This window comes from Notolepis coatsorum (genome assembly GCF_963971535.1).
Source record: "Notolepis coatsorum genome assembly, chromosome: 7".
NCBI lineage: Eukaryota > Metazoa > Chordata > Actinopteri > Aulopiformes > Paralepididae > Notolepis > Notolepis coatsorum.
Genome location: NC_140171.1, coordinates 43,655,189 through 43,668,563, shown reverse-complemented (window position 1 = coordinate 43,668,563; position 13,375 = coordinate 43,655,189).

Sequence of the window (13,375 nt, the reverse complement as noted above, 5' to 3'; positions counted from 1 at the left end):
AGAGTGTGGAGAGACGACAAATTGAGTTCTTGCACAGAATACGATGATGGGACTGTACTATCCTTCCGTGTTGTCGGTGAGTGTTTATCCTGATAACCCTTTTCATGTATCGCCTCCTGTATGTGCCTCTTGTTTCCATCTCCTTGCCATCTCGTGTGCCATTACCGCACTGTACATTACATGACATCAGAACGGAACGGGGCTGTCGCTTAGCATGAAATGTTAATCGAGCATTAACGGATGAGAATTCTGCATGACCCCCTTTTTCCTGGAATGGTCCAGTCAGGACATTTAATCAGACTCCCTCGGTTACCCGCACAGTGGCCACTCTGCTGCTACGAACGCAAGGAATAGAAACATTGATTATAGAGCGGCGGTTTGTGTGTTGTTGACAGAAAGAAAGAGAGAGAGAGAGAGAAAGAGGGAGAGGGGGAAGGGGGGAGGGACAGGGACTGAGGCTCCAGATTGTATCGTTATTACTATTGTGATTCGCTATGCTGAGATGCAGCAGCCAGCAGCACTGTATTGTACGCCATTGTGATGGCATCTGCTCCCTGCCCAGGGCTAGTAGCGCGCATGCCTTGTGAACATCGCTGCCTGCGTCGCCAGAGAACACACTCTGTTTATGTATCTGGAATATATATGCCAGTCGCTGCAGCTGAAGGCAGAGCTCGCTAACGATGGCCAAGTATGGGCCTCTGCTCGGTCTCGGTCTCTCTCTCTCTCCATCCACAATATCAGCTAAACTCTTACGGCGTTTTGAGGGTCAGAGAGAGGGACTAGGCAGGAATAGAGGGGGAGGTGAAGCAATGTTTCTTTATTGTCCCTGCAGCTGTCCCAGTACATCCCTCCATCCTGGGAGTGAAAGGGACAGGTGTCCTCAGAACAGTTGTCTCTCTCTGTACCCGACTAACACCTCCTCGCTGTACTCTCTGAGAGTGACACACACACACACACACACACACACACACACACACCAACCGTAAGCACATAGCAGGCAGCAGGGTTAGTGTGTGAAGTGTCACGTTCATATCATTACATTTCACTGGCAGTGTGAGTCAGTGGTCCTGTGCGTTTGGGTGCTTGCGTGTGTGTACTTCTCTTTCAGCTGTACCTTGGAATCCTGCTCTCTTTACTATTTGACCTCTTTTCTCACTCCTCCCTCTCTCCCCGGGGCCCTGGCAGCTGTTATCTCAATGTTTTCCTTTAAGAGACGCTGAAAGGGGGGATGGGAGGGAGAGGGAGAGAGAGAGCGAGCAAGAGGAGAATGGAAATTGATTTTAAAGGTGACAGGGCACCCTCATTTACCAGGAAAGCCCATAGATGTGGTAAGAAGCTCGGATTATACAGAGATAGAGAGATAGATGGATAGATAGAGATAGGGATAGAAGGAGGGAGACAACTGGAGAGCTATACTGAGATAAATCGATATCACGGGTGAAGTGGAGTAAGCTAGTTTGCCTGTGTGATGCAATTTCAACGACTGTACAGCTGACTTTGCAGTTACACGACGTATGTGTGTGCATTCAACGTTGCTTTATGACTGAACTGGGGGGAGGGGTGGGGTGATTTCCGCAGGCAAGTACAGCACTAAGTAAATTATGGCCTGTGATTTATAAGCACCTTTCATAGTCTCTCAGAGAGAGAGAGAGAGAGAGAGAGAGAGAGAGAAAAGTGGGAACAGTAAGAGAAAAGTAAAAGGCTGAAATATTTGCAGAGCCCCACCTAAGCTTGTGCCCTGAGGCGAGGGAAGAGAGACGCCTACCTGGTGTAACTCTCTCTCTCTCTCTCTCTCTCTCTCTCTCTCTCTCTCTCTCTCTCTCTCTCTGCCACGCCGCATAAACCATAAAGAGGTTGTGTCGAAGTTCAGACTTATTAGGCCCCCGCCTTGGTGTTCCGCCCCCTCCTATTATTGATCTTCGCGCGGTCAACAAATGGTCGTGATCCCAATGAGCCACGTTGCCATGGCGACTGTTCATTGATAGCTGGTTGTTGTACAGCGTGCGGCGAGGAAAAGTCTCTCGAGTCGACTGCCGAGCCCTCGCTAAAGCTAACACCCTTTTTTTCTTTTTTCTTTAACACTACGCGTCTAAAAATAATAATTAACTCTACAAACACAGCTGGGAAGCTGCTACTGAATTGCTGAAATTAGCTTAACAGCTTCACCTCTTCAACCCACATTTGCATTAACAAGAATTCTGAAAGCACTAGTTTTGACACGCCTGTGTATGTGTGCCATTCCAAAAAAATAAAAAATAAAAAGCCATGTTTGAAATGGGAGAGGGGTCGCCTACTCTGCTTCTTTGCACAGCGGCGTTGACAATGACAACACTTGTCATATAGGTTCCTTGTGTACGCATCCCAAACCACACGGGACGGTCGAGACACCCGAGTGTCATATTATTACTGAAACCCTCCCGCGGGCCCCTGAACAAGACCGACTAGTTCCATGGGTATAATGAATATATCGGACGAGGAGTGTCAACGTCGGGTAAATACATGTTTTTTTTCCTCTCAGTGTGTGTTCACCTGCTTGTCTGGGTCGGTGACGTGTGGGTTTTAATGAGAAATATTGACAGACGGATAATGTCAGCCATCTTTGTTTTGGAGTGTGTACCTTTCATAAAGTGTTGCACTGGAGCCTAGCAGACCATTGATACTGCTAGTGGGGAGATGACAGGGAAAGTCATTGGTTGAGAGGCTGTGCTGTGTGTGTGCGTGTGTATATGTGCGTACCTGTGTGTATGTGAATTCAGGTGTACATGTAACACTTAAATGTGTGTGTGCCTTTCTACTTTGTGTGTCTGTCATGGGGGGGGGGTGTATACGACCCTACAAGGAATTGGAAGGGGGTGTAGTGGGAGGGGTTTGTTGACGAGCAGACTTGTTACCCTATAAGGAGATGGAAGAATAGAGTGGAGGGCGGAGCTTAGGCAAAACTGATGTCCTGTCGTTATGAGGCAGCTGGCTTGATTGACAGGCATGGGGGCGGGATGGATGCAAGGGTCCCGTCTGGATTTTATGAAGCGTAAAAAGCAAAAGGGAGCAGAGAGTGGGAGGAAAGGGGAGAGCGGCAGCGAGAGGAGAGGAAAGGGGGGAGGGGGATGGGTCCACTTGGGGATGGAATAATTTAATGAGGGGGGTCTCCTGGCTCATCGGTATGCCACTGACAACGTCGTAAAACGGTTCTCCAGCTGTTGGCAGAGCTGGTTACAAACCAACAACAGCACAGTGTCAAAAGGCTGCGTCTGGATGGAAGGCAACTCGCCCACTTAATATGCTTACTGAGCCACAGTTTTGAGCTGCTTCTAACAATATGAGCCGTATTTTCCATCCTCCAAGTCAGTTGGAATTAGGCTATAGACTAATGGCTTTAGGCCCTGGAAAGAAAGATCCTGAAAAGTCATTATTCATGTGAAATGGCCCAGTGCTGCCCTAGTTAGCGCTCTAAGCCATGCTCCTCTCCTCCTCCTCCTCCTCTCTTCCTTTTGCTTTCCTCTCCTCCGCAGAAGAGTGACATTGCTGCAGACGAGTGCATTTTATAACATGCCTCCTCAGACGCACTCGCCTCTGCCAACTGACCCGAAAGTAAGCTAGCTCCAGCTACTGCTCTGAGTCACTGACTCTGCCTGGGCAACATACCCGCTTACACAACCCCTAATGCGCACACATAGGCCCGGGCGATATGGCCAAAGTATCATATCATATAATAATATTTGTCTTTACTTTTTGACGGTATAAGTTAACAGTATTTGATGGGAGTTATTTCGTACAAATTACAATGTGATATGACATCTTTATCTTGTAGTACAATTGTAATGTCAAAATTGTCTATTTCCTAAATATTTTCAAACAACTTAAAAATATATAGTGTGTATTTATTTTTTACAATATGTATATATTGTGGGTGACGGTATTGTAATCCATACCTTTTGCATGTATCCAATCCATGATAGTATACCATACCTTCATATTTGTTCAAGCTTTTTGTTGGATTTCCTATGAATTAGTGAGTGCTCAAAGTAACTGCCACCTCGCCCCTAATCCTAACCCCTAACCATAACATAACCATATGTACAAGCAAAACATACAAACGTGCCTAATACAAAAGTGCAACATATAACCTAGTCAATCTGGTAGCCTTAGGCATCAAAGTGGCAAAAAATACTCTCTTTCTCTCTGTCATGCTAGGTCAGTCAGTCTCTCTCTCTCTCTCGGTCTCTCTCTCTCTCTCTCTCTCTCTCTCTCTCTCTCTCTCTCTCTCTCTCTCTCTCTGTCTCTCTCTCTCTGTCTATCTCTCTGTCTATCTCTCTCTCACGCCGTCTTTATGTTTTCAGCAGATGCTTTTACGCGACCGAATGACAAGGCAGTCGAGGAATAGCACATAACTTGACGTGCTCGACAGAACAACAACATCATGCAAGGCACTATTTTGGTAGATGCTGGGCTGTTGGCATGGTTTGTCGGGCAGAGAGATGCCTGTTGGCATGGTTTGTCGGGCAGAGAGATGCCTGTTGGGTTGAGGCTGGAAATGGATCCACTTTGAAAAGGGCCAGTAGTTCAACACAAACACAAGGTTGTCCTCCACTCTCTTTTTTTCTATCTCTATTTTGGTGACAAATGGAATGATAATGACTGGGGTTGTCCCCACATACTGGTTGCCTTGTCCAATGCATGTGCGAGAGGAGTCTGAAGTTTCTAGTTATTATTTTGGCTAACGTGGTGATATTGTTTTGGTTGGTCTTCTCTCTGTATGGTGTAGTTGGTTGGTCTTCTCTCTGTATGGTGTAGTTGGTTGGTCTTCTCTCTGTATGGTGTAGTTGGTTGGTCTTCTCTCTGTATGGTGTAGTTGGTTGGTCTTCTCTCTGTATGGTGTAGTTGGTTGGTCTTCTCTCTGTATGGTGTAGTTGGTTGGTCTTCTCTCTGTATGGTGTAGTTGGTTGGTCTTCTCTCTGTATGGTGTAGTTGGTTGGTCTTCTCTCTGTATGGTGTAGTTGGTTGGTCTTCTCTCTGTATGGTGTAGTTGGTTGGTCTTCTCTCTGTATGGTGTAGTTGGTTGGTCTTCTCTCTGTATGGTGTAGTTGGTTGGTCTTCTCTCTGTATGGTGTAGTTGGTTGGTCTTCTCTCTGTATGGTGTAGTTGGTCTGACCCAGGTTGGCTCATACCTGACTCTGTGTGTCTGTTAGGAACACATGGCCAAATGTACATTGGCAAGTTTTACCAGCAAATACGATGACCAGGGTTTGTTTTTACCAGATGTATCTGATCTGTGTAATTCAGTATTTAATCCACATAGAGCCTTTGTCTTGTTTGCCCTGATGGAGATAACATTACTAATCTACAGCGCTTCCAAAACGTTGTGTCGTCACCTTAAGGCTATGTTTTTAGAATACAGTCTACATTTTCCCACTTCTGTGCCTGACCCCAAGCCTGGGTGATCAACTTTCTCTTTCTAGCGAGACACAGCAGCGTGTCTAGTTTCTCTATTTCTGTTTCTAATCCAGGTTAGCCCTTGTACCTGCTGACCCAGAATGACTGGCTCCACCTGCTATCATCTTCAACTCACACTGGGAACAAAATACAGTTAATTTAGGTGCCGCCGGGCGCGATTCTCTCATGTATCATTTATCATCATTTTCTTCTTTGGTCACATACAGTATTATACACGGAACCTTATCCACCCATTTAGTTTTTTATGTTGCGTAAGAAAAAGTGCAAATTTGATGAATTGGGGTTTGATTGTCTGGATGGAATTTAAATCGTGCGTCATCCTCGTGTACGGTAACATTCTGTACTGCAGCTATATGGATTTTCCCCCCAACAATGACATTTTGTAAAAATGAAGATTGTAATACCATGCTCAGCCTTGCATTAGACCTGTTTATTAGCATGATACAGGATACTGTTATCCTATAAGCGACTATAATATACTTATTGTAGTCCTACCTACTAGACATGTTTGTCACAGACACCACTGCCCTCTCTAGCGGCCCCCAGGTCCTTTATTTATACGTCAATGTGACTCTGGTTACTCTACCTTAGCTGGCAACCCATAAATCAACTGACTCCACCTACTTTATTGTCTGTGCATACTGAGTCATTTTAGTTCATTATACTAACGGGTTTGGGAGACATGGTATGCCATCTGTTTGCATACTGTATGAATGTTAGTTCAGTCAGTTGTTAACACTTTCAGTGCCCATGACGTCATATGACGTTTTATCAGCCCAATGCCTGAATGCCCACGACGTGTATTAGCGTTTAAATTTTTTTTATTAGCGATCTGATTTCATATTTCATCAACCGAGTCTCCCGTTGGTACAGCAGCTCCTCCAGCAGCTCAGAATGGAAAAAAGCGCCCCCTATCGTCTATCCCTGTGTAACTGCAGGTCAGTCGCTTAGATCAGTCGATATGTAGAGGCGGAGCCAGCTGGCTCCTTGAGCTGGCAAGCTGTCTGCTCAACATGGAAGTCATCGCGGGACGGGAAGCAGCCTGGAATATATATTCACAGTAGCCAATTGATAGTAGACAGTAGTGATCGATATTTGGAATGGCGATCAGGAATTGGAATGATCTTTTTGGAGAACATCTGATCTGAGGTAAGGAATCTATTTTACCAGTATTGGGATAATCAGAGTTGTATTCACTGAGATCTCAGCGTTTGCCCTGTGTGTGTGTGCGATCGCTGATGAGGAAATCAGATAATAGATTTTTCAGCTCGCGTCTCCAGCGTGCATATGTACACATATACTATCGATAATCTAGCGTTTATTTGAAAACGATTCATAAATAGGCCGAAAAATTACAAAGTTTTTGTGTATTCTAGAATATTCCAGTAAACGTCTTTTATCATGGAATCTTTATATTTTCCTTGAAAACGAGGGCTTTTCAAGATGCTATAAAACGAAAAGGAACCGATAAAAAAACAATCCGCTTCGACAATGTTGACTGGAAAACGAGTCATTGATAAGCGACGGGCAGATTAGACACATAGCCATAATTTAAAACATAGATTAGGCGTTATTAATGCTAACATTGAAGTGGATGGTGGGCATTCAACCGGTAAATCAAGGTTAAGCTTGGGCTCTGAAAGTGTTAAAGAACCCATATGGTGAAAAACTCACTTTCTTTCAGCTTGTGCACATATCTGTGGGTCTCTGGTGGGCCCACTAACACTGAAACTGTAAAATAAGACGACCCAGTCAGATTTAGCACCCAGCCTGTATTCAGAAGCTGTGCCTTTAAACGAGTCATTTGGACTTCCGTCTTTATGTGATGTCATACAAAAAAACTCATTGTAATGCGCGCCCCTCGCACAACATGGCAGTTCGCTCATGAATGCAGGGTTCGCACACGGTCCTTGAAGTGCTTAAAGTGCTTGATTTAAAAAAAAAGTCAAGGCCTGGAATAACTTGAAAACAGTTTTAACAAGGTGCTTAAAAAGTCCTTGAAAATCACATTGAAAGTTTTGTTCATCCATGATTAAATTGTTTTGAATCAAGAAATATAATTGTTTTATTTAAAGTGTAACTAACTTCTATAAAAAACAGCATTTAAAAGTGAATTGTATCCTTTTAATGCCCTTTTATAATGAACAAAAATAGTACTTGAAAGTCCTTGAATTTCATTTTTCAATGTCTGTGGGAACCCTGTGAATGTTCTCTTTTCTACCTGAAGTTGAACCTGAAATATGCTTCTGACAACATTATCAGGCCAGACTGTAAAGCTGGAACTTGCAACATGTTTATCCTATACAGAGTTGGCTTGTTATAAACCGAGGTCTTGCCTTAACCTTACCTCACTGGAAACCTTATGCCTAAATGTAACCTTATAAGATAACATGCTCCTTTATTGATCCCCCTGGGGTCATCCAGGGGTCATAGAAGCACGGGGGAGGGGGAGGAGAGTTACAGGCTGGGTAATAGAAATGACAGTAAAGATATATGAGAATATAAAACATGCGCATAAAAGATAAAGAACAATATATATTATGAATAATAAATAAATAAAGGTGATGGTCTGGTCAGCTGGACACGTGAGACATACGAAGAAAAATATATATTTTTGTGACCGATCATTTTCTTACATGATGTAATGTAATGTTACATGTGATGATCTTTGTTGAGAGGTGATGGGTTTGTTCAGAAATGCTTCCGTCTAGTTTCAATATATCTATGTGACCCAGGTCGGCCTGTGTGTTCATCATCCTGTTTGTCACATACAGTAGAGGGACCTGGCTACCATGTCACAGGTGTGAGGCTGAGAAAGGTCAGGAGCTGGAAGACAGATGGCACACACACGCACGCGTGAGCACACAGCACACAGCACACACACACACACACACTCACACTCACACTCACACGCACAGACGCATACAGTACACATACACACACACACGCATGGGCGCACATACACACACGCACACATACACACAAATACAGTTCACACACACACACGCACGCATGGACGCACACACATACACACACACACATACAGTACACACATACACACACACACACGCATGGACGCACATACATACACACACATACACGCACACACGCGCGCGCATGGACGCACATACACACACACACATACTGTACACGCACACACACAAACACACGCACACACAAGCAAACACTCTGCTAACACTCCCGACAGAGATGTATTGTATGACACAGCAGGGCACTGCTTCAGACCATCACTCACTCACTCACCTTCATTACAGAGGTGTGCAGTCGGATGCACACAGCATCTTTTAGGAGCGGCGGCAGGTTTACACAATATGAAGGTCATATCCATGCGAAGGTATGGATTTTTACTATGTCGTGACTCGTCCTCCATGATGTATACATATTGTGAAAATTATATACGATACTGTATATTTCTACGAATCAAAACATTGTTCCTTGCAGCAGTATTTTTTAAAGTTAAAGTACAACGTTTTGAATGAAATGGCACCACGAATTGTATCATAAAAACATTGACATTTCTTTTTATTAAAAATACGTCATCACATTGTAATTTGGACTGAAAATGAAATGCCATCAAATACCATTCCACCATCAAAATGAAGACCGATGTGCCGCTATCTGTCAGTAAACAGAAGTCCGCCTCCTTGCGGATGGGTTCTATAAGAGACAATTCTTTACAGATATGGAGAAAGGTGGAGAATTGATTATGTCTCCATTATGGCATAATAGTGGCCTATTATCTAAACCTTTCCTTTTCCCTCATTGGTCAGTTAAAAATGGGATGGTTATAGCTGATTTATTTAATGAAAAATGTCTAAAAACATTTCAAGAACTGAAGGATATTTTTGATCTTCATTTCCCCCCTCCAGGGCGGTCTGCGTTAATGTGCCATGGTGCTCCGTAGAAGAACACCTTTTGATTGACTTCCTCTCTACACAGGGCTTAGTTTCCATCTTGTATGGAAAGAAAATTGCAGCGAATAATAGACATCTTGGGGAGTTAATCTGGAACAACAAATTGCAACATCTTAATATCATGCTGAATTGGAACAATATATGGGAGAATATATTATCACCTTAAAAAAAACCTGGCATATCAACTGATAAATTACAAAGTTATCCCTCAGATTTTATATTATGCATTGTCGTGCATTCTAAATGAAACTTAGAATTGGTTGCATTGGGTCTCCACTGCATTATGTAATGTTTTGGATGGAATGGTCCCTGTGTCCTGTGTTCCTCCTCCTTGGAGATGATTCAAAATCCCCCTGAGCCTACAGAGGACATGCACATGTATGGCGGTTCTAACCATGGCAAGAAAAATGCATTCTCAAAGGATGGTTTGAACCTAAGATCAATATGAAATCTGTGTGGCTGCAATACATGTTTGATATATGTATATTTATCGCTGGGTATCGAAATTTGATTATTTGATGGTATCTATTGAATTGCTTCAATACTATCAACTGTGTTGAAAAATGTACACTGTGAATGACAGTGTCATTAAATACCTAATTTTGATACCTAAGTATTTCTCTCATCAGTGTCTGTGAGCCAATAAGCATGTTTGTTCCAAGATATAACATTTATTTTGTTCAACCACAATCTAAAATCATCCAAAATGGAGAAAAAAAAGCCTCCAATTGGCTCACACAGCTCACACAACGCACGTAACTCGGCAAAGTAAGATATGGAAAAAAGTGTTCCCCAGGTATACAGTAGGCTGTTGATTTATTTAAAAGAAAATATATACTTTGATTTAATACATTTGTCTATTTCCATTTGTGTTTGTTTATTCATTTATTTATTTATGTATTTGTATAGATGATCTATTAAAGCCCAGGCTCAACAGAACTGTAAAGAAGAAACCCATGGGCCTTCTGTCACTCACCTCCTCACCCTGTCTGCACCCCATCTCCTCTGCCTGTCTCTGTCCAGTGTTTCCCACAGGATTTTCAGAGACTATGAGGGGTGAACCCCCGGGATTTTTTTGGGGTACATTTTAAAGTTAACCCATTCTCCGCCGATGACGTGTTAACACGTCATTCTCCGCCATGCGTAATCTGCCAATGATGCCGCAAGGCGTCTTTGAGATCAATATTTAATATTTTCGTCATGGTATTCATATGTCACTTACGGAGTCTTGGGTGATGCTGTCTGGGCCATCACAACTCTGCAACGCTTCAATACCGCCACCTCGTGGCCGATCGACGAGTTGCCAAACCGGAAGTAGCCGGAAGTTCTTGGTCCGTCCCCTATTTTCGTCCGGCCACTCGCTTAGCGTCCCAGGACTCAATACAGACACTGTCGATATGAATCTTTGCCATAACTCAATAATCAACATGTTTTGGACGTGTATTAGTAATATACAAACCGGAAATGGATCGCATCGATCAACATCTCATAATAGCGATCTTTTTGCTCCAGTGTGATCGCCCAACGGTAAGAGGAGCGTTTTTCTTTACCATTTTCAATACAAACTGCTCTGATCAATATATCACCCATACTACATGAATCATTTAACGTCGGTCATTGAATTATAAACGACCCCCCCCCCCCCCCCCCCCCCATCCGGTCACCAGCAGATGACCAGTCATGACGTTTAGGACCATGTACAGTTGAAATTTTTAATATAACGTTGATCGGTATCAAACTGCATTTTATCATCTAATATATGCATTTATGGCTATATCTCACGTTCTATGAAATACAGCAGAAAACGATAAAAACATATTTATACTCTAGACGGTATTTTAGTATGAATGTGTGAATGAAAAAGTAAAACGTTCCTACATCCTGAACGATAGATAATTGATGTTGAATGGGCCATAGTAATGTCAATTTAGCAATACAGTTTAAAAAGTTATAGCCCTGCAAAGAAGGTGAACATCGCCATAGACAAATAGAGCTGGCAGAGAGGGTACAAGGATGGATATAAGCTCTGGCAGAGAAAGGGTTAAATGCATCAATCTGGTGCACTTTGAGAGCAAAATAAAGAGGCTAGATCTATGATGAACTTTGTGCTCAAAACACAAAATCTACTAGATCAGTGCTTCCCAATCCTCTCCTCGAAGCACCCCAGCCGTTCAATGTATTTGTTAAATTCCACCACCAGCACACCTGATTCAACTTAACTAGCCCTTTATTAGTTGAATCAGGTGTGCTGGTGGTGGAATTTAACAAATACATGGAACGGCTGGGATGTCTCGAGGAGAGGTTTGGGAACCACTGGACTAAGAGCATACATTTGAGCCATCAAAGAAATGAAGAAAAAGTGGTTACCTGTGTTGATTGAACTGGTTTATTTTTTAGAAAATAAAAAGATATAGTGGATTACTATTACGGGCCACCACAGTCTAGGTCATTAATGGGAAACCCTGCCGTCTGTCTCAGTTTGTCTCTGTCTGTCTCAGTTTGTCTCTGTTTGTCTCTCTCTGTCTGTCTTTGTCTGTCTCTGTCTATCTGTCTCTGCCTGTCTGTCTGTCTCTGTCTGCATCTGCCTGTCTTTGTCTGCCTCTGCCTGTCTCTGTGTGTCTCTGCCTGTCTGCCTCTGTGTGTCTCTGCCTGTCTGTCTGTCTCTGCCTGTCTCTGTGTGTCTCTGCCTGTCTGCCTCTGTGTGTCTCTGCCTGTCTGCCTGTCTCTGTTTATCTCTGTCTGTCTCTGTTTATCTCCGTCTGTCTCTGTTTATCTCTGTCTGTCTCTGTTTATCTCTGTCTGTCTCTGTTTATCTCTGTTTGTCTCTGTTTATCTCTGCCTGTCTCTGCCAGTCTCTGCAGGTCTCTGTCTGTCTCTGTTTGTCTCTGTCTGTCTCAGTTTGTCTCTGTTTGTCTCTGTCTGTCTCTGCCAGTCTCTGTCTGTCTCTGTTTATCTCAGTTTGTCTCTGTCTGTCTCTGTTTGTCTCTGTCTGCCTCTGTCTGTTTGTCTCTGTCTGCCTCTGTCTGTCTCTATCTGTCTCTGTTAGTCTCTGCCTGTCTTTGTCTACCTCCGTCTCTGTCTCTGCCAGTCTCTGCAGGTCTCTCCTTGTCTCTGTCTGCCTCTGTTTGTCTCTGCCTGTCTGCCGGTCTTTGTCTGCCTCTGCCTTTCTCTGTCTGTCTCTGTTTATCTCTGTCTGTCTCTGCAGGTCTCCGTCTGCCTCTGTCTGTCTGGGCTCTCTCACCACTCTGTACTATCGTACTATATTACCATTTAGGGTAGCGATGCCCCTCGGTCAACAGGCAAGGAATGCACTGCAGGTTATGAGTGTGTGTGTCTTTGGATGGTGTCTCATTGTGTTGTGTGTGTGATAGCCTGTGTTTGTGTGTGTGTGTGTCTTTGGGTGGTGTCTCATTGTGTTGCGTGTGTGTGTGTGATAGCCTGTGTTTGTGTGTGTCTTTGGATGGTGGTGTCTCATTGTGTTGTGTTTGTGTGAACTTGAATCGACGCGCTGGGATGTAGGCCTGCTTAATATAGACATGCTGAAATGTACCGTACTCTTGGATGAGTATTTCTGGGGTAGTGTGTGAGTAGGAGCCGCTTGGGCAGCCAGCCTCCCTTGCTGACAGTTGGTCTTTGTGAGCATTTGGGCATGTGGGTATTTGCGTGTCAGAGGTGGTGTGCAGGGAGGTGCGTGTGTGTGTGGGGGGGGGGGGGGGGGGGGGGGTGTCAGACGCTCACTATTGTGCAACACCCTATGCATGGAGGCTGCTGACCCTCAATAATAGATGTGACTGTAGTGAATATTTAATGAGGGGCAGTAGACACACACACTCACACACATGTAGACACACTCATACACATATACAAACACACACACACACACACACACACATACACACACATACACACAGCAGGGGGATTGAAATATAATATCCTGCCTGAAAGACTTTTAGACTGAAGCTCTTGGGAAAGTGGTCTCTGTGTGGCCC